We start from the raw sequence: 20,786 nt of genomic DNA, 5'->3' as shown, positions 1-20,786 counted from the left end.
GAAGAATGGCGATGTTTGGGTTACTTAGAATTGTGTCTCCGTTGGCTGGAGTGTCAAAGGCATATGAAGAGGTGTGGCTAGTGGTACCATCCCCTAGTTGGCCGTGGTTGTTGGGGTGGTGGCTGAAGGGTTGTGCCCACGTCTGTTTCTGACGATGGAGGTGGCTGTTGGGCTAGCTGTTGACTCCTCGGAGGCATTGCAGTTAGCACAGAGCTTCCCTCCTCTGTAATTTATCTGGTGGCCTTTATGGGTGGCAGTATCTCGTCCAACAGTGTCATGGAGCGTATAGGACTGTTTTGAGCTCTTTCAACTCAGTCATTGCCGTCGGACGCCATTGATTACGTTGAACAATTCTTTTAGTTTTGTTCTTTTTCGCACGAACGGATGGCGCCAAATGATGCGACCTTGATTCCACTCTTGCTCCCACTCTCTCGTATGGTGCTAGTTGGTTTCTACAAGGTCACAGAAAAGAACAACCGTTCGCCGCTTCCTAGGAGGAGGCTCCCAGAAGAACACTCCGACAGTCAAGTTAGATACAGCTTTGGGTTTTGAGTGAATACTTCTTGAAAAGAGATTGCTTACCTTTAGGGTTCCTAAGCATGCCCTTTTATACTTAGCGACCCTGCTCTTCCGTACGAGAAATGATCACTTTTAGGGGACAAGGTCAGAGGCACTGATTTCAGGGTTGTGCGCCTCTTTTTGTCAGAGCACTGCCATTGGCTCTGACGATAATGCCCTGAGCATTTGCCTTGTTCCTTGACCGTATCTTTTGTCTTAGCGCTGGGAGCATCTCTGGCGGGCGCGAGCCTTTCGCCGGGGCGCCCTGCTCTTAGGGGCGTTGAGCCCGCTTAGCTTGGCTAAGCCAGTGCGCTAGGCTCCTCGGCTGGGTGTAACTCTTTAGTGTTGGCTTAGGCACGTCATCACTACACACTATGCCAATTGGTAGTTCCGACGTCGACAAGGGTTCAGGATCCGGCTCTGGAGTCGGATAGCTCGATGATCAGATGAGGGAGTTCATTTCTTCTAAGATCACCTGCAATAGTTGTTGGGTTTTGGGCATTCTAACACTCGTAAGGTGTGCATGCAACCCTAATAACCTTGGATCTATGTTTTCTCTAAAAATACATGCAAATAATAATTTCCAAGGTTTACATCCTAACTAGCATGGCATGAAGAACTAGAATCATAAAACACTAGAAGAATGACATACCTTTTGATAGCGATTGATTGCTTGAAGTTTGAGAGCCTAGCACCAATAATGTGAATGCCTCAGGTGGAATCACAAATCACCACAAACTTGGAAAAACCTTGAGAGAATAATATGCTATGTAGAAATCGGCCACCACAAAGTCTCATACAACTAGTTTCCATTTCTTGCAATATGTGCATCTTTATATAGTGTGGCGGATTAGGGTAAACCCTAAAAACCCACGTCTTTTCCTTTCCAAGGATCCATGGGTTAAAAGCTCCATGGATCATCCATGGACCTCCATGCATGCTTAGCCCATTCCTGATGAGTTTAAGCCCACATTATATAAAATGCAATAGCCCATGTTTAATTAGTCTTCCTTTTAATCACTAAATTAATTCATAATTAATTCAAGACTAAAACTAATTAAATAACATGACTTCATATTAATATATTATAACTTATAATATATTAATAAGTCATAAACATACTATTCTCATAAGATTATCCATATAAATTGTTCGGGTGAAGTGCAACCCAAATGGACCATGCCAGGTCGGGTCAATTATATACCAAATAAGTTATGGACTTAGACACCTTATCCAATAGTCTCCCACTTGGATAAGTCTAATAAATGTATTTGCGTATATTACTTCAGGAACCAACCAACAATCGTAGCTCTCAAAAACTCTGTTGAACTATGAAGCGCCATTTTAGATAAGTGATCATATAATCCTCTGTTCTCATGATATCAGCCGGACAAATACATGGAACAATGTCATACCTATTGTCCAACAGTTTGTTTCCCGATTTCCGATTTGTTTGACAAAGAACTTAATTGATAACATCAACTTAGTTCTAATCGGGCTCGGTACATAGGTCAAAACAAAATCATCGAGGGGCCCAAATATCGCTTCTAGTTCTACTCCATGTTGAATTGTACACAAGGGCACATTTTATAACATCAAGTTACCGATGCGTTTTCATGCAATCAATGCACAACCAACTCATAGGAAACAACTCATATCTCTAGGCTTGAAGACTTATATGATATTACTGTCTCACGATCACTCGAGATAAATTCCATGAAGTGATACAAGTGAGCGTGGGTTTATTCCAATCCTCATAACTTATGAGCACTCGTGAATGTTGTAGAAACCATTGCTATGTCTAAACACCTTTAGCGATCTACAACCTCAATTCATGATAGTCTTAATTCATACCTACTTCCAACATATGAACGACTGTGGAGTGTTTAAATAACTTAGTCAATCGAAAGAATAACCTAGCTATTCTGGAAGTCAAAACATGCAAAGTGAAACACTAATAATCGAATCCAATATGCTCTCAGAACCCTTTTGAATATAAATAGAACCACCTTTTATTTATCACCATATTGATTACACATTATTCATTGTATGATGTTTCAAATAATCAACTTAATACTTGAAGAAAAACAATAGTCGTCCCATGCTCCTAGCATGTACACTTTGTTTTTCTAAACAATAGTTATGCCATACTCCAAGTATGCACACTATGTTTGTCTATGATCTTTAATTTTGTGAAATAGATCAATTGAACATGATTCCAATGATGCTTATTTCACAATCCCAAATCCTTATTGTAAATATAAGAATTCCTAATTCTCACCATTTACCGAAATCAATTAGATTTTAAACTTATATGCAATGTTCCTCTTGTAATGATTATGCATAAAGTCACCAAAACCTTGTCACTAGTCATTATAGAGTATTCCAAAGAAGATCAACTCTATGGAAACGAAGACTCATATTCAAAGTACATTGCTTTGAACATCCTTCTTGCATTAAGGTTTTCTAATCTTACACAGATTGAATAACTTCCACCTATGGAGACATTTCCATAGTCCTATTTTGACTATCACTTCTGAACAAGAGTTTCCTCTTTTCAGAAAGTGTCAACAAGGTCCTGCCAAAATTAACACTATACTTCCAAATATCCCTGAGCAACCAATCTTTAGCAATCCTCAGATTTTCCTCGACAATTACTTAATCACTTTAGTCATATCCAGTTCTAGACTTTTCCCTTCTAAATGCCCTGAGCATTTGGAAAATTTAGAAAGGGTGAATATTATAGCACATGAAATCGATCCTATATCCGAAGCATATGGGACACGATTCATGATGTCTCACATAAAGACATGATACTAGACCAGTCTTTTGCTACAATATTTTTTATTTGCCATGTTTTCAAAATTTAACTATGAAGAGGGATGTTGTAATCATAATCGAATTTTGATTATGCAATATATATAGAATTTCTTTACACTGAACCCATAAAATACACACACACACACACATATATATATATATATATATATATATATATATATATATATATATCCTTGACTAAAGATGATTAAAATCTCAATCTAAGATTTTCGAATTGAATTGAAGTATAATTTCCTCTCCCTTAATTATAGCAAAACAATTTTTCAACCCCTGCAACTTCACGAATTGAAACTTTTGTTTTTCTATAATTAACATTGCTAGCTTGCAATAATAATAATCACAATTATCATGCTCCCACTAACATGATGATTATTAGCATAACACTTATGCTCCCACTAGCTTTGACATGTATTTAGAAATCGGTTGGACTTCTAAAATTTAGATTCATACACCCTTTCGTAAATAGCTCACTTGTGTGTCTAAACAATTTCAAGAACTATGAATTTAGACCTTTTCGATTTCTCGCAAGTCCATGTTAGTGTCCCGGTTAACCACACACGCTCCACTAATGACTTTTGAAAATGCAAATAATTGCCATCTACTTAGTGAAAGCGTTTCCTCACCATCATTCTGATGAATCGGAGAGAAACCTTACGACACTTAGATTTTATGGTGTATGAGTTCCTATCCATGTGAATTTTTCAAAACCATAATCACAAGACAAGGTTAGTGGCAAATTCATCCTTACATCGATTGAACTTGTTAAATCTTTATTTCTTGTCACCTGGTAGCACAAGGCCCACCAATGCTTCCAAGCTTTTATGCACACAGTTTAGAACTAACAGAACTCACATCCATAGTTAACTTAATAGGAACCGACACAGAAACAAGAATTATATCAACTTAATAGGTTGCAAACCTTAAGTCGTGTGCTAGTAATAAAACTCAGGTTTTACTCTTGATTAAATCTTGAAATCCTTTCAGGATCTTTAAGACTCCCACTGTCCTCTTGACATATAAGTTTCCCTAGTCAAGGACCATTCCTTGACAAAACAAATATTCAAGGGATAGTGTGGATTCTTATCAAGATAAACACTTCACACAATTGGTCTTAGTTGGTCTTTGTCTTATCCAAGACATCACAACTTACCAATTTCAAATGTACAGGAGTAGAAAACATTTTACACTACACTTGATAAGTGTTTTAAACCTTACTTTATGTCACTCAATGTTACAACATTGGAGTATGACTCTAAGAGTTGTTTTGGAATGAAGTATGATTCATCTTCTTGATTTTAACCATTCCAACAATTCATGACCCCTCTTCTTAGTCATAACAATGCACTAAGATGTCCTTAGAGTTTGAATTTGTGATATGGTATCTTAATCATTAAGATGATCATAAAACATGATACTAAAGTACTCTCCCATCTTTTCAGATTTGAGAAACTTTTATCTTTCTGCCTAATTTGATTCTTTCCCATTCGTTCTGTCACACATTGAAAACTTTTCAATGCTTCAGAATTATACTTAAACTTGTAAGTATAACCATATTTACTAAGCTTTAGAAAATCATGATGAATAGCCTTATCAATCTTTGTGGTGGACTTGACCAGTGCACAAGCATGTGTACTCGATCCCTTTAGTCCTATCCTTGTTCACAGAAGGAATTAGTCTTAATTTTCTAAAGATGAAAATTCTCATCCATCATACAATACATCTTGTATGATTCCAAGTTTCGGTCCAATTGAATCATGGGTGATGAGAACCTTTCCTCATTTGGTAAATTCAGACACTACCACAAATGAAAGAATTAAATCCACTTTCCAATATTGCTATTATTGGAAACATATAAGCAACAACTTTTCACAAATGCCATTGTAAGGATATTTTTAAAATAAATAAAATTAAAACCCCCCTTTTTTATTTTAAAATACTTTGCGGAAAAAATTATCCTTACAATCCCTATGAAAACCTTGTTGTTATCTATTCCTAAGTAATATATCATAACTCTCAAGCAACAACTCAAAATTCTGATCACCGAACCATGCGATCGAAACCCATCTTCACAATCAGAATCAACATATACTTCCTTTAAGATTCCTATCTTTTCTTTGATTCTTCAAAACATCAACATGTGACCCATTCACATTATGTAATAAGAATCTCCAAATAGGAACTTAATAGAGTTAGACAGTGGACTTTAACTGAAGTAGAGTCAAACTTCTTGACTTGAGCAATCTTATGATCTTTCAGGTATATATGGCAGCTTCACAATCAGTGTCCTTCCCTTTGGCAATAAAACATATGGACCCTTTGGTAATGGCGCATGAGACTATCTCAGACTTAGCCTTTCTCTTTACCATTTGGTCAAGCGAGTTGACTATGGCCGATCCCTTTCCATTACGAAGAGAAATCCTATTCTAGATATCCAATGCTACCATTGTCAATGTCCATTTAAGGTTTGGGAAGTTGATCTTCTAACAAAATTTGCTTTACTAGTGTTCCAAATTATTGCTGATTCTACAGCACCAAGCAAATAGATAAGATCACTAAGGGTCATGTCATAGTATGTCTCATAGTAGTCCCAAAGGGACTTACTATGTTACCAAGAAAGTGATTGAACATCCAACTTTCACAAGACTTTAACACCCAACTCTCCCGGCTTGTCAATATGTGACTTTATCTCCAAGATGTGAGCACACATAGACTATGCTTGCCAATAGGGCTTGAGTGACCTTAAACTTGTGGGTTAGGGAGAATAAATAGAGGAGGTGGAGGAAGAGAAGCATGATGTTGAGGGACATCATCTTTAAGAGGAAATCTTGTTCCAAGAGATTTGGGAAGATCATAGTTGTCTAAACCAGACATCTATAATGGGAGATAATCAAGTTAGTTGATTCAAAATCCTTAATATAACACCCAATATGAAATATTAACGCTAGGAACCAACACAATATTTTATAACTTGGAAGAGGGATGCCGTAATCCAAGCTATAAAATATTTGAAGGTACACGGATGATGATTCACCAATTTCCACCATGAAAAACAAAATAATTTATTTGGTTTTAATTGGATTTGAAACTCCTAGGTCTTTTGAGATTCATTGAACTTTTCAATGGCATGTTTCAATCTCGATTGTGCCCTCTCAAGTTTTGTCACTGGGATGCCGAGGATCACAAAACAAGGTGTGAATAACCATGCAAATTCACTTGGTACCCATAATATTATCACCTAATCAATGTGTTGGTTAATCACACACACTCCACCGATCTATGATAAACATTAAGTCACCCATTGTGATCCTTACTAGTCCAAGTTAGTGTGTCGGTTAACCACACACGCTCCACCAACGACTTGGTAAGGTACAAAGTGTGAATTTCATGGGTTAGCACCATCTTCACATTTTTCCTAAAGTAACTGAGATTGGGAATTAAAAAAATATTTAGTTACTTTATAATAATCATTATACTTTTAATGAGAATTTAAAGTCATTGTTCTACCCGTTCAACTAACGACCCTCAACCGATCAAGGAAGCGGTGGGTGAGAGTGGATACCCCATTAAGCTGCCATTTTATAGGAAACAACCTTATACCCCCCTTATAGACCGACTTCGTGAATGAGGCCTACTAACAGTAAAACGACTTAATCTTATATATATATATATATATATATATATATATATATATATATATATATATATATATATATATATATATATATATATATAAATATTAACCATTAATCTTATAATAGTATAAGGGTTGAATTTTAACTTTTAAAACTCTAAGGGTTTGGAATTAAAGTTTGTGTGAGACTTTACAAATTCCAAAACTTGAGGGCAAGTTTTGAACAATTCAAAAACTTTTGGATATTCATAACTTATGAGTTTTAATTATGTGTTTAAAACTTTTAATGAAGAACCTCTTGGAAATCCATAACTTGAGGACAAGTTATGGAGTCCAGAAAAACATTTATTAGAAAAAACTCTTCACAAGTGTAACTTATGACTTATTAAAAAAACATTTAAAAGAAATTTTTTTTGAAATTCCATAACTTGAGAACAATTTATAGAGTTCATTCAATGTCATTAAGATCAATAATTATTTTATCAAACAATTTACAAACAATTCCTATGATCTATCAAAACTCATAAGTTCATGGATATTCATAATCAACAACTTCCAAGAATCATATAAGCATATATAAACTTGAAACTTTGATTATAACTTTGAAATTGGTCTACCATCATCATTACCACATCAAAAATAGGTTTTATATGTCCAAAACAGTTTAAGGTAATGATTCTACACCAATTCCAACACCAAAACTCGGAAATTTGCACCCAGTCCTGCCAACTCGTCGAGTGCATGAATTGACTCGGCGAGTTAGTTGAATATATACATGGACTCGGCGAGTCAGCTGGGCAGAATGCATATTTTCGACATTTTTCGGCAATTTGCATTAAGTATTCAAGAAACCTAACATGGCTCTGTTACCACTATTGGGTTTTGAACATTCTAACACTCGTAAGGTGTGCATGCAACCCTAATAACCTTGGATCTATGTTTTCTCTAAAAATACATGAAAATAATAATTTCCAAGGTTTACATCCTAACTAGCATGGCATGAAGAACTAGAATCATAAAACACTAGAAGAATGACATACCTTTTGATAGTGATTGATTGCTTGGAGTCTGAGAACCTAGCCCCAATAATGTGAATGCCTCAGGTGGAATCACAAATCACCACAAACTTGGAAAAACCTTGAGAGAATAATATGCTATGTAGAAATCGGCCACCACAAAGTCTCACACAACTAGGTTCTATTTCTTTCAATATGTGCATCTTAATATAGTGTGGAGGATTAGGGTAAACCCTAATAACCCATGTCTTTTCCTTTCCAAGGATCCATGGGTTAAAAGCTCCATGGATCATCCATGGACCCCCATGCATGCTTAGTCCATTCCTAATGAGTTTAAGCCCACATTATATAAAATGCAATAGCCCATGTTTAATTAGTCTTCCTTTTAATCACTAAATTAATTCATAATTAATTTAAGACTAAAACTAATTAAATAACATGACTTCATATTAATAATGTAACGTCCCGATTTCCAGGTATGAATTTAATTAAAGAATAATTGGTCTTATGTCCTACTCGGTGAGTTGGTTGCCCTACTCGCCGAGTAGCAGTGGGAATGGAACGCGTGTTTAGTGACCTACTCGGGGAGTCCACCAAGGGACTCGGCGAGTAGGAGCTGGCAGATGAAACCCTAAATTCTGGGGGTTTTACACCCTATTTAAAGGATCATTGGCCTCTACCAGCCTCCCCTTACTACTTCTTGTCCCTCTCAAACCCTAAATCGCGTGTGTGTGTGTTCTTTGGTGTGTCAAAGCTTGAAGGAGTAACCTTGGAGAAGGAAGCACTTGAAGAAGCAAGGAAAAGAAAGGCCAGGAACTCGTGGGAAGCTAAGGGATTTCATTAGTCATCACTCTTTGGAAGGTATTAGGTTGTTCCTTAAGCTCTTTTCACTTTGAACCTCCCTTGGATGGGTGTTATGAACGGCTCTCCATGTTTAAGCTAAGATCTGAAGTTGTAACTTCAGATCTGGACTTCCCTTGACCTCTAGATCCATAAAGTTCCCAGCTTGTACAAGGATGAGACTCTCCCAAGGTGTAAAACTCCATTAAAGAGCTTAGATTGATCATTTAAGGCCTTTAGAGATTTGCATGTACGTAAAGATTGCAACTTTACATAATAAACATGCCTTAGGAGCTTGGATTTGTAATCTGGGGCCTTGCCATGGTTTAAAAAGCATCTGCATGGATTAAGAACTGCATGGACTCGGTGAGTAGAATGAGGAACTCGGCGAGTCCATTGAAGATCGCCATGAACTTGGCGAGTTGGATGAACAACTCGACGACTTCGTTGAAGATTGCCTTGAACTCGGCGAGTTGGCTAGGGATTCTTCCAAATCTTGGCCGCATATGAACTCGATGAGTTAAAAGGGGACCTCGACGAGCCAATCAAGGATTTCACGACTTCTCGAATCCAGGAAGAACTAGGCGAGTCAGTGACCTGCACTCGGCGAGTCGAGTCAACATCGATTGTTGACTCTGATTGTGGACTTTGACTTGGACCAAGGGTTGACCAGTTGAATTCTGTTGGTTTCTGGGATTAGGAGATTTATGAAAAAGGTTGTGTGGTACATATATGTGGTGGAGTTCGTGTTGGACCCGGGAGTTGAGCTTTCTTATTTCCGACGATAGTTGCGAGGTGAGTTATCCTCACTATACTAAGGGGTCTAAGGCACCAAGGTTGGCCCATTGGATATGATATCCTAGTAGTTGTATTATGTTGAGTATGAGTTAGTTATGCATGCTAGTTTGATACGCTTGAGGATAGGTCTGTAGGACTACCCGTGATACTGATTGATTTCCTGTATGTGCATTATTTGTTACATGTGATATGTTATGTGGGATGGGTTGAGGTTTTACTACTCCGTGTGGTAGCCAACAAACCCTAGAGTATTCCAGATATGAGTTGATAGCCTAGTAGGCATTCCAAACTCATACTGAGGACTTGGGGGCATTCCAGATACGAGCTGAGGGCCCGATATGCATTCCAAACTCATACCGAGGGCTCGGTGGCAATCCAGATGTGAGCTGAGGGCCCGGTAGGTATTCCAGACTCACACTGTGAGCCCAGGGGTATTCCAGTTTGTAAAGTTGTGGACCCACTATGTGCTGTTCTACTCAGTTTGTTATGATATGTTATGGTGTGACAGGGTTATGTGGACTGTATGCATATCGGTATTTTGGGGGTAACTCACTAAGCTCTCGGGCTTACAGTTTCAGTTTACTGTTTCAGGTACCTCAGGGGATTGCGGCAAGGCGAAGGCATGATCGTACAGCTCCTCCTATTGTGTTATGTTTCTGGGAAAACTCTGATATAAATGTATTTTGAAAACAAAGTTGTAATGTTTTGATGAATTCGACGTGTTTTCAAAGTTTAAATTTGGCTTAAATTTTTAAGTGTTACAAGTTGGTATCAGAGCCTTGGTTTGAGTGAATTGGAGGAACATTCGTGTGAATCCAGTCTCAAATCAAGGAAAGATTTTCAAAATGGTTTTTAAATGGTTTTCAAAATAAGTAAAGGAGGATGCAGGGTGTACGATCACCCGGAGCCAGTAAGTAGACCCCAAAATACCATACAGTTATTTGATATCGTGATATGTTAGAACAGCATGCTAGTACTAGGCTAGGGATCTTCAGGAATTGCGTGATAGAATTGCATGATTATATGATGCCTGATAGCCTAGGGTTTCCTTATGTGAGATTGACATCATTACTGTAGTTGTCTAATGTATGCATCACAGTTGTACCTAATTAAGATCTTATAGCCTGAGAATGTTTGATTTGGCCTTATGTTCTGTTCTTGTTTGATTGGGAGCTTGGGGTAGGCTTGGATATTCGAAAGTCTATAGGGTCCAGCATTATGTATGGCTAGCATACATTAGTGTTGCAGGGTTGGTGGAACTTTCATGGATAGGAGGGATTGAGTGAGATCGGGAGGTCAGTTATGAGATATTTAGCATTCCTCTAGGGGTGAGGGTTGAGCGCTCGCCATGTTGTGCATATTGTTAGGGTGTTATGGGGATACTTGGTACAAATATGGGTAGGTGTGGAAGGTGGTAGGGGCCCATGCTACTGAAAGCACAGAACCTATACGCGTGCCATGTAAGTCGTAATCCCTAGGGTTAGTAGGGAGTTTGCTCCCAAAGATTTATATGAATTATCTAATATCTTGTGACATGTTTCAGAATAGTGATGACGAGACGCTTCGTGGCTGGATCCGGTTCGGGATCAGGATCAGGGGATGGAGGCCAGGAGGGGCCGACAGCACCTGAGCCAGTGGTGCAGATGGGTATAGAGGAGTTGGATGCCAGGATTCCGGAAATCCTGCATGATGAGGTCGCTACTGCATTCCGGGCTCAGTTACCGGAGATGTTCGGATCGATCAAGACCGCCATGGTGGAGTATTTTGATGAGCGCTATGCAGCCCTTGTAGAGATAGCCGCCGCAGCAGCTGTATCAGCGATGGGGGGAGGATTTGGTAGAGGTTTTCAGTACAGGGACTTCGATAACACGAAGCCCCATACTTTTGATGGGATGCAGGATCCCATCAAGGCTATGAGGTGGATTTCAGATGTGGAGGGGTGTTTCTTCACCTGCTCGTGTCCTGCTGACCAGAAGGTCAGGTGTGCTTTGAACTTGCTTAGGTCGGGGGCTAAGGACTGGTGGAGACTTGTGACTGGGTCATACTCTGATGATCAAAGAGCTGTTGTTATGTGGGAGCAGTTCAGGGATATGTTCCGTGCCTGTTACATTCCACGGGTTGAATGGGAGCGATTATCACAGGAGTTTTTGAGTTTGAGACAGGATGGGGAGTCGGTGACGGAGATCACCCGGATGTTCACTAAGAGGGCGATGTTTCTCCTGGAGTTTGCTTCAGAGCAGGCTCAGATGACCCGTTATCTGAGCATCCTCAAGACGGATATCCGTCAGTTTGTGTCTACCTAGCGATGTGATACTCTTCTAGAGTTGCAGGAGGCCACCAGACGGTGTGAGTTGGAGGTTGAGCAACAGTTGAGAGAATAGCGGCAGGCCCCAGCACATTCTCAGCCGGCGCCGAAGCGGTCTAAGACCGCTGATTCTAGGACTGGGGGTCAGCAGAGCCGCACATGTGGGAAGTGTGGCAAGGGTGATTCCGGTGTGTGTCGAGCTGGTAGTGGATGCCACAAGTGTGGCAAGGAGGGGCATTACGCGAGAGATTGTCGCCAGGCCGCTCCAGTTCAGAGTATGAGGTTATGTTACCACTGTGATCAGGTTGTCCATTTGAAGGCCAACTGCCCGTTACTCGCCGCCAAGCCGGAGCAGGCTCCAACACCGGCTACTTTGAGGATCACGGATGGGAGACCAATCAGGGCAGAGCCTCCAAAGGCTCAGGGTCGTGCCTTCCAGCTTACAGCGAAGGAGGCCAGAGCAGCACCAGATGTGGTTGCTGGTATGTTTCTATCCTTATCTTGTTTTTCTATATCTGTTGTACTCTTATATGTTGCACCTATGGTTAGGTACATTTTTAGTGAACTCCTTACCTGCTTTGATCTTATTTGACTCGGGGGCGAGTCGGTCCTTCGTATCTCAGACATTTAGTAGGGGGTTCAATGTACCAGTGGGCGAGTTAGAGTGTCCGTTGCGGGTGTCTATCGCCAACGAACACGGGGTTTCTGCTTCTTTAGTTTATTGGGGGTGTGACTTCGAGATTTTTGGGGTGTCATTTCCGATAGATTTGATTCCGATTCCCATGGGGGAGGTATGCATGATTGTAGGCATGGATTGGTTCAGTCGATTCGGTGCCATGATCGACTGTGAAGGGCAGCGTGTAGTAGTTCGAACCCCAAGTGGGTGAGAACTGATTGTATATGGCGAGGGCACCAGAGTGGGATCAGGGTTTTGTTCAGCTACCAGGGCACGGCAGTACCTTTAGAATGGGTCTACAGGTTATCTAGCGTATGTGATAGATACGCGAGCCAGGGACCAGATTTCGGTTTCCGACGTATCGGTGGTTACCAGGGATACCTCCGGAAAGGCAGGTCGAGTTCAGGATCAACCTAGTGCCAGGTGCAGCCCCTATTGCTAAGGTGCCATACCGATCGGCACCGCCAGAGATGCAGGAGCTGTCATCGCGTCTGTAGGAACTGCTGGGCAAGCAGTTCATTTGACCTAGCAGTTCTCCATGGGGAGCACCGATACTTTTCGTCCAGAAAAAGGATGGTTCGCACCGGATGTGTATCGACTACCGGGAGTTGAATAAGTTGATAGTGAAGAACTGTTACCCACTCTAGAGGATAGACAATCTCTTCGACAGTTGCAGGGTGCATCTTGGTTTTCCAAGATAGACTTGAGGTCTGGGTATCATCAGGTCAGGGTTAGAGAGGAGGACGTGTAGAAGACCGCATTCCGAACTCGTTATGGACATTACGAGTTCATGGTGATGTCGTTCGGGCTCACCAACGCACCAGCGGTGTTCATGGACCTGATGAATAGGGTCTGTAGACCGATGCTTGATTGCTCGGTCATAGTATTTATAGATGATATCTTGGTGTATTCCAAGACCCGAGAGCAGCATGAGGAGCATCTGCGGGAGCTGTTGGGAGTTACAAGACGAGAATAGCTGTACGCCAAGTTCTCAAAGTGTGAGTTTTGGTTACGGGAGGTCCAGTTCCTCAGACATCTCGTTAACCAGGAGGGGATTTTGGTCGATCCGGCCAAAATCGAGGTGGTTATGAAGTGGGAGGTTCCGAAATCTCCGTCGGATATTAGGAGATTTCTAGGATTGGCAGGGTACTACCGAAGGTTTATACGGGACTTCTCCAAGATCGCAGTGCTACTCACTCGTCTGACTAGGAATGGAGTGGATTTCTGATGGGGTCCCGAGCATCAGAGGGCGTTTGAGACCCTCCGTCAGAAATTGTGCGAAGCTCCAGTATTGACACTCCCAGAGTGAGTCGAGGATTTTGTGGTATTCTGTGATGCATCCATCACAGGTTTAAGGGTGGTCCTTATGCAAAGAGGACGAGTATTAGCCTACGCATCGCGGTAACTGAAGCCACATGAGACGAGATACCCTACGCATGACTTGGAATTAGGGGCGGTGGTGTTTGCCCTCAAGATATGGAGACACTACTTCTACGGGGTCCGTTGTACCATTTACACGGATCACAAGATCTTGAGACATATCATGGATCAGCCGAACCTGAACATGAGGCAGCGCAGGTGGCTGGATGTAGTCAAGGACTATGATTGTGAGATACTTTACCATCCCGGTAAAGCGAATGTAGTGGCGGACGCTTTGAGCCGCAAGTCAGCGGGGTCTTCCACCGCAGCGGTATGTATGAGGATAATAGTGGATTCTCCGCTGGTGGGTTTGATCAGAGATGCTCAGGTTGAGGGCATCCGCCCGGAAAATTGGAAGTTGGAAAGGATCAAGGGCGAGAACACCCAGTTTGTGAAGGATAGTCGGGGACTATTAACCCGATGCGGTCGAGTTTGGGTCGCGATGACGGGTGGGGTTAGGCAGACGGTTATGGAGGAGGCTCATAAGTCTCATTTCTCTATTCACCTGGGGGCCACCAAGATGTATCGAGATTTGAGTTTGAGTTATTGGTGGCCGTGCATGAAGCGGGAAATAGCTTGGTACGTTGAGAGGTGCTTGACCTGTAGGATGGTCAAGGCCGAGCATCAGAGGCCGCATGGGAAGCCGCAGCCCCTAGAGATTCCCATGTGGAAATGGGAACAAATCAGGATGGATTTTATTACCAAATTTCCGAAGACGGCAAGGGGGTTTGATGCTATATGGGTCATCGTGGATCGATTAACCAATAGCGCCCATTTCTTGGCTATATGAGAGGGCTTATCAGCTAAGAAATTGGCCGAATTGTATGTTCGGGAGATCGTGTCTTGCCATGGGGTTCCTGTCTCCATTGTCTCTGATCAGGATGTCAGGTTTACCTGCTGCTTCTGGAAAAAGTTTCACGAGGAGCTGGGCACGCGGTTGCACTTCAGCACAGCATTACACCAGCAGACCGACGGCCAGAGCGAGCGGACTATTTAGACCCTCGAGGACATGCTGAGAGCATGTGTTATTGATTTCGGTGGGAGCTGGGACTCTCACCTACCGCTTGCGGAGGTCGTCTACAACAACAACCATCATTCTAGTCTGGGCGCCCCACCATTCGAGCTGTTGTACGGGCAGAGATGCCGCACCCCGGTCTGTTGGGGCGAAGTTGGACATAGGGTGATGGGTAGTATGGAGGTAGTCTTACAGACTACCGAAAAGATCCAGCAAGTTAGACAGCGCTTGCAGACCGCTCAGAGTCGACAGAAGAGTTATGCCGACAAACGTCGATCCGAGTTGTAATTTCAGGTGGGGGACATCGTACTCCTGAAGGTCTCGCCCTGGAAGGGCGTGATCCGCTTCAGGAAGAGGGTGAAATTGGGTCCCCGATATATCGGGTCGTTCAGGATCATTGCCAGGGTTGGCAAGGTGGCTTATAGGCTAGAGCTGCCGGAGGAGCTTAGTCGGATACACAGCACTTTCCACGTTTCACAGCTACGAAAGTGTGTCATGGATCAGGAGGCGGTGGTGTCGTTGGATGATATTCAAGTCGATGAGCGCCTGAACTATGTGGAAAGGCCCATGGCCGTACTGGAGAAAAAGGTGAAGATACTAAGGAACAAGGAAATACCTTTGGTGAAGGTACAATGGGAGCATCGGAAGGGATCCGAATGGACCTGGGAGGCAGAGGCAGAAATGCGGGAACATTAACCGGGACTATTCACTGAAGCAGACTTCGAGGACAAAGTCTAGTTCAAGTGGGGTAGAATTTTAACATCCTGATTTCCAGGTATGAATTTAATTAAAGAATAATTGGTCATATGTCCTACTCAGCGAGTTGGTTGCCCTACTCGTCGAGTAGCAGTGGGAATGGAACGCGTGTTTAGTGACCTACTCGGCGAGTCCACCAAGGGACTCGGTGAGTAGGAGCTGGCAGATGAAACCCTAATTTCTGGGGCTTTTACACCCTATTTAAAGGATCATTGGCCTCCACCAACCCCCCCTTACTACCTCTTATCCCTCTCAAACCCTAAATCGTGTGTGTGTGTGTTCTTTGGTGTGTCCAAGCTTGAAGGAGTAACCTTGGAGAAGGAAGCACTTGAAGAAGCAAGGAAAAGCAAGGCCAAGAACTCATGGGAAGCTAATGGATTTCATTAGTCATCACTCTCTGGAAGGTATTAGGCTGTTCCTTAAGCTCTTTTCACTTTGAACCTCCCTTGGATGGGTGTTATGAAGAGCTCTCCATGTTTAAGCTAAGATCTGAAGTTGTAACTTCAGATCTGGACTTCCCTTGACCTCTAGATCCATAAAGTTCCCAGCTTGTACAAGGATGAGACTCTCCCAAGGTGTAAAACTCCATTAAAGAGCTTAGATTGATCATTTAGGGCCTTTAGAGCTTTGCATGTACGTAAAGATTGCAACTTTACGTGATAAACATGCCTTAAGAGCTTGGATCTGTAATCTGGGGCCTAGCCATGGTTTAAAAAGCATCTGCATGGATTAAGAACTGCATGGACTCGGCGAGTTGAATGAGGAACTCGGCGAGTCCATTGAATATGGCCATGAACTCGGCGAGTTGGATGAACAACTCAGCGAGTTCATTGAAGATTGCCTTGAACTCGGCGAGTTGTTAGAAAACTCAGCGAGTTGGCTAGGGCTTCTTCCAAATCTTGGCCGCATATGACCTCGACGAGTTAAAAGGGGACCTCGACGAGCCAATCTAGGATTTCACGACTTCTCGAATTCAGGAAGAACTCGGTGAGTCGGTGACCTACACTCGGTGAGTCGTCAACATCGACTGTTGACTCTGACTGTGGACTTTGACTTGGACCAAGGGTTGACCAGTTGAATTCTTCTGGTTTCTGGGATTAGGAGATTTATGAAAAAGGTTGTGTGGTACATATAGGTGGTAGAGTTCGTGTTGGACCCGGGAGTTGAGCTTTCTTATTTTCGATGATAATTGCGAGGTGAGTTATGCTCACTATACTAAGGGGTCTAAGGAACCAAGGATGGTCCATTGGATATGATATCCTAGTAGTTCTATTATGTTGAGTATGAGTTAGTTATGCATGCTAGTTTGATACGCTTGAGGATAGGTCTGTAGGACTACCTGTGATACTGATTGATTTCCTGTATGTGCATTATTTGTTACATGTGATATGTTATGTGGGATGGTTTGAGGTTGTACTGCTCCGTGCGGCAGCCAACAACCCCTAGAGTATTCCATATATGAGTTGAGGGCTCGGTAGGCATTCCAGAATCATACTGAGGACTTGGGGCATTCCAGATACGAGTTGAGGGCCCGGTAGGCATTCCAGACTTGTACTGAGGGCTCGGTGGCAATCCAAATGTGAGCTGAGGGCCCGGTAGGCATTCCAAACTCACACTGTGGGCCCAGGGGTATTCCAGTTTGTAAAGTTGTGGACCCACTATGTGCTGTTCTACTCAGTTTTTTATGATATGTTATGGTGTGACAGGGTTATGTGGACTGTATGCGTATCAGTATTTTGGGGGTAACTCACTAAACTCTCAGGCTTACAGTTTCAGTTTATTGTTTCAGGTACCTCAGGGGATCGCGGCAAGGCGAAGGCATGATCGTACAGCTCTTCCTATTGTGGTATGTTTCTGGGAAAACTCTGATATAAATGTATTTTGAAAACAAAGTTGTAATGTTTTGATGAATTCGACGTGTTTTCAAAGTTTAAATTTGGCTTAAGTTTTTGAGTGTTACAAATATATTATAGCTTATAATATATTAATAAATCATAAACATACTATTCTCATAAGATTATCCATATAAATTGTTCGGGTGAAGTGCAACCCAAATGGACCATGTTGGGTCGGGTCAAGTATATATCAAATAAGTTATGGACTTAGACACCTTATCCAACAATATCATTGATCAGACTCCTTTGATCTTTGACACGATCAAGGAGGGTATTTTAGATATTCATGATGAGAGGTTGGTTGCATTCCGTACTGAGATGGTTGCCAACATAGGGGCGTGCACGATGGCATTCAGGGAGTTCCAAGCTTGTGGAGCTCCACACTATCATGGGGCTAGAGACCCCATTGCTAGCAGTAGGTGGTTGGCTGATGTCACCAACGCCTTGCACACCAGCGGTTGTCCTGAGGGGGACAAGGTCCGACTTGCTTCCTATCTCCTGAAGAATAGGGTGTAGGATTGGTGGGAGGAGGTTGGACATGATATTGGTGATGCTGCCCTTGATGTTATGACCTGGAGTGACTTTACGACCAGGTTCAGGGCCGAGTTTGCACCTGTGATTGAGGTGTAGCAGCTTGTTTGAGAGTTTCAGGATCTCCAGCAGATGACTGGAACATGACTGAGCTCACCGCCATTAATATGACATGTTTGCAGATGGTTTGGATGTTGAATGATGGATCCAACTTGGGTACTTTCCTGAGAAAACAATCACAAAAGAATCATTAAAGGACGACCCGGTGTTCTCCTACGATGTCTCTCCAATGATCAAGTTAATTTTTTGAGAGAGAGAGAAAAAGAGAGAGAGAGAGAGAGAGAGAGATAGAGAAATTATGGGGTAATTTTCATAATGAGCTGTTGCACTGGCCTTGGCTCGCTTAGATCAAGACCGGGTCTTAGCTAAGGTAGTAACGTTTTTGTTACATTTTTCGTTACATTTAACGTGTTCGTTAGGAAACTTTAACAAGTCCCTTAGACCATTAGGCCTCTGCATTCTTGATGTAGAAGAGTTGTACTGGTGTACTCACAGATACGTGGTGGGCTGCTATTGATAGCTTATGCTGAAGGCATGGGGAAATTGCCGTTGATCGACGGTTTCATCATGAAGATGGTTCGTTGTCCCTTTCTTTGTATTTAAATCTCTTCCTTCCCTGGCACATCTTCCCCACCTGCTACCTTACTTTCTTTATGCTCCTTTTGAAAAGAAACCTTTTTGAATTTTTCTTAAAATCCTTCCATGGCTACTTCTCGCACTTTGGGAAGGAATCTCGCTGCTATAGAGTGGGAATCTTTTCAATTCCCTTCGGGTTTGTTTCTGAACATGGGGTGCATATCCCTTTTCCTGATGCTTCTTTGTACAATCCTCCTGAGAATAAAGTCGGGATCCCAATCGCCCTGTTCAAGGAAGGTTTATGCTTGCCTACCACTGATTTCTTCAACTTGATCATCTCGGAGTATGGGTTTTCAGTAAGAGAGTTTACCCATATCGCTATCTACAAGATAGTGAGCTTTGAACTCCTTTTTTGTGTCCTAGGCCACTTTTCGATCATTTTTGCTTTCAAGCACTTCTTTAAATCCTCCACCCAGTTGGGGACTCAAACCCTTTCCCGCCGATGGGGAGTCCCTATTCTTATCCAAGATAAGAACTCAAAAAAGAACTAGCGAGATAAATTCTTATTGGTGAACAACGATCTCATGGTACTCAGTTATCCGAGGACTAAGATGTATGTTGACTGTGCCCCTGTGTTGTTTAGCGCTGACAAGGAACTGGTTGATGCCCTAAAGAAGATCAGCATCACCGGTGAAGATTGGGTTGACTGTTTCTTGGCTGCCAGCGGGATGAGTGCTTCTTGGAGGGCTCGTGGGAAGATGCCTGAATTCCTTGTTGAGAAAAAGGGTATTTCCTTTTCTTTTCCTCTCTTCTCCCCTCTTTTTTATATGAAAAGATTGGCAATTTATGTTCGAAGCGGTGCTTTGGCTAAACCGACATTGTTTCTTGTTTTTACCAGGTGTGGAGGAGACTATTTCTTTGGAGAAAGCTCTTCGGGGTTTGTTTGATGGTGAGCTTCAGGTTCATGACGTTGACCTGGTGGAGGCTTTTCTACCTTCTTTTTCTGGCCAAGGACTTATGGTAACTGTCGGTTCTGATAGTGTTACCGGTGTTGGTGAGGATTCAGACTTACAGGACGTTATCGTCATTAGTATTTCTCAGAAGGATCCTACACCGTACGGGACCCCGAGGAGTCTTCGCCTGGTTAAGAGGCTTTTTATAATCTTGGAATCCTTTTCCAGTAGTTGAACTGAGGCAGCTAGCACCGGGCCCCCTCTACGTAAGAAGCCTAATTTGAGTCTCTTACTGGGGGGGGGGGGGGGTTAAAGATTCCAACTGTGCCCCCGATGAAGGTCCTCCGAAACTGCCGGATGGGGCACAAACCAGGGCGACTGAACCGCCTGTCATATGGGAGAAGGAAGCACCAAGAAAACCAACCCTGTTCCCACAATAGAATGAGCTGGGACAAAGACTTGGTCTTCACCTCCTTACGATCTTGCCTCCATCTCTTTTGGTAAGAAGATAGTCTGGGGGTCCTGTCATTTGAGAACACCAGTCTCAGCAAGCGGGTGGAAGAGCTGGAGGTTGATCTCGTGAGCGAGAACGCCGCAAAGGGAGCGGTGGAGAGGGATATTTCTTGGATCCTTAGCGACAGGTTCAGTTGGGTTGTGGATCGGTTGATTGAAAGTCCACAATTTCTCCAAGGCTTGGTTCTTGTGAAAGAAGCTTGTGTTTCTGCAGGTGTGGAACAGGGTAAGAAGATAGTCTGGGATCAGGTGTCCATCGGGGAGGTCGACCCATAGTCGGAGGAGAATGTGGCGACCAGGACTCAAGAGATAGAAGATGCCTTAGTGACTTTTACAGAGATAGACTTTGCTGGCTATCTTCACTTGGGCGTCCTGGATGCGGTTAGGCTTTAAAATCTATACC

Source organism: Lactuca saligna, chromosome 4 (assembly GCF_052625555.1).
Source record: "Lactuca saligna cultivar CGN05327 chromosome 4, ASM5262555v1, whole genome shotgun sequence".
Classification (NCBI taxonomy): domain Eukaryota; kingdom Viridiplantae; phylum Streptophyta; class Magnoliopsida; order Asterales; family Asteraceae; genus Lactuca; species Lactuca saligna.
The sequence above is the reverse complement of the archived record's forward strand: the minus strand, read 5'-3'. Positions refer to the sequence as shown.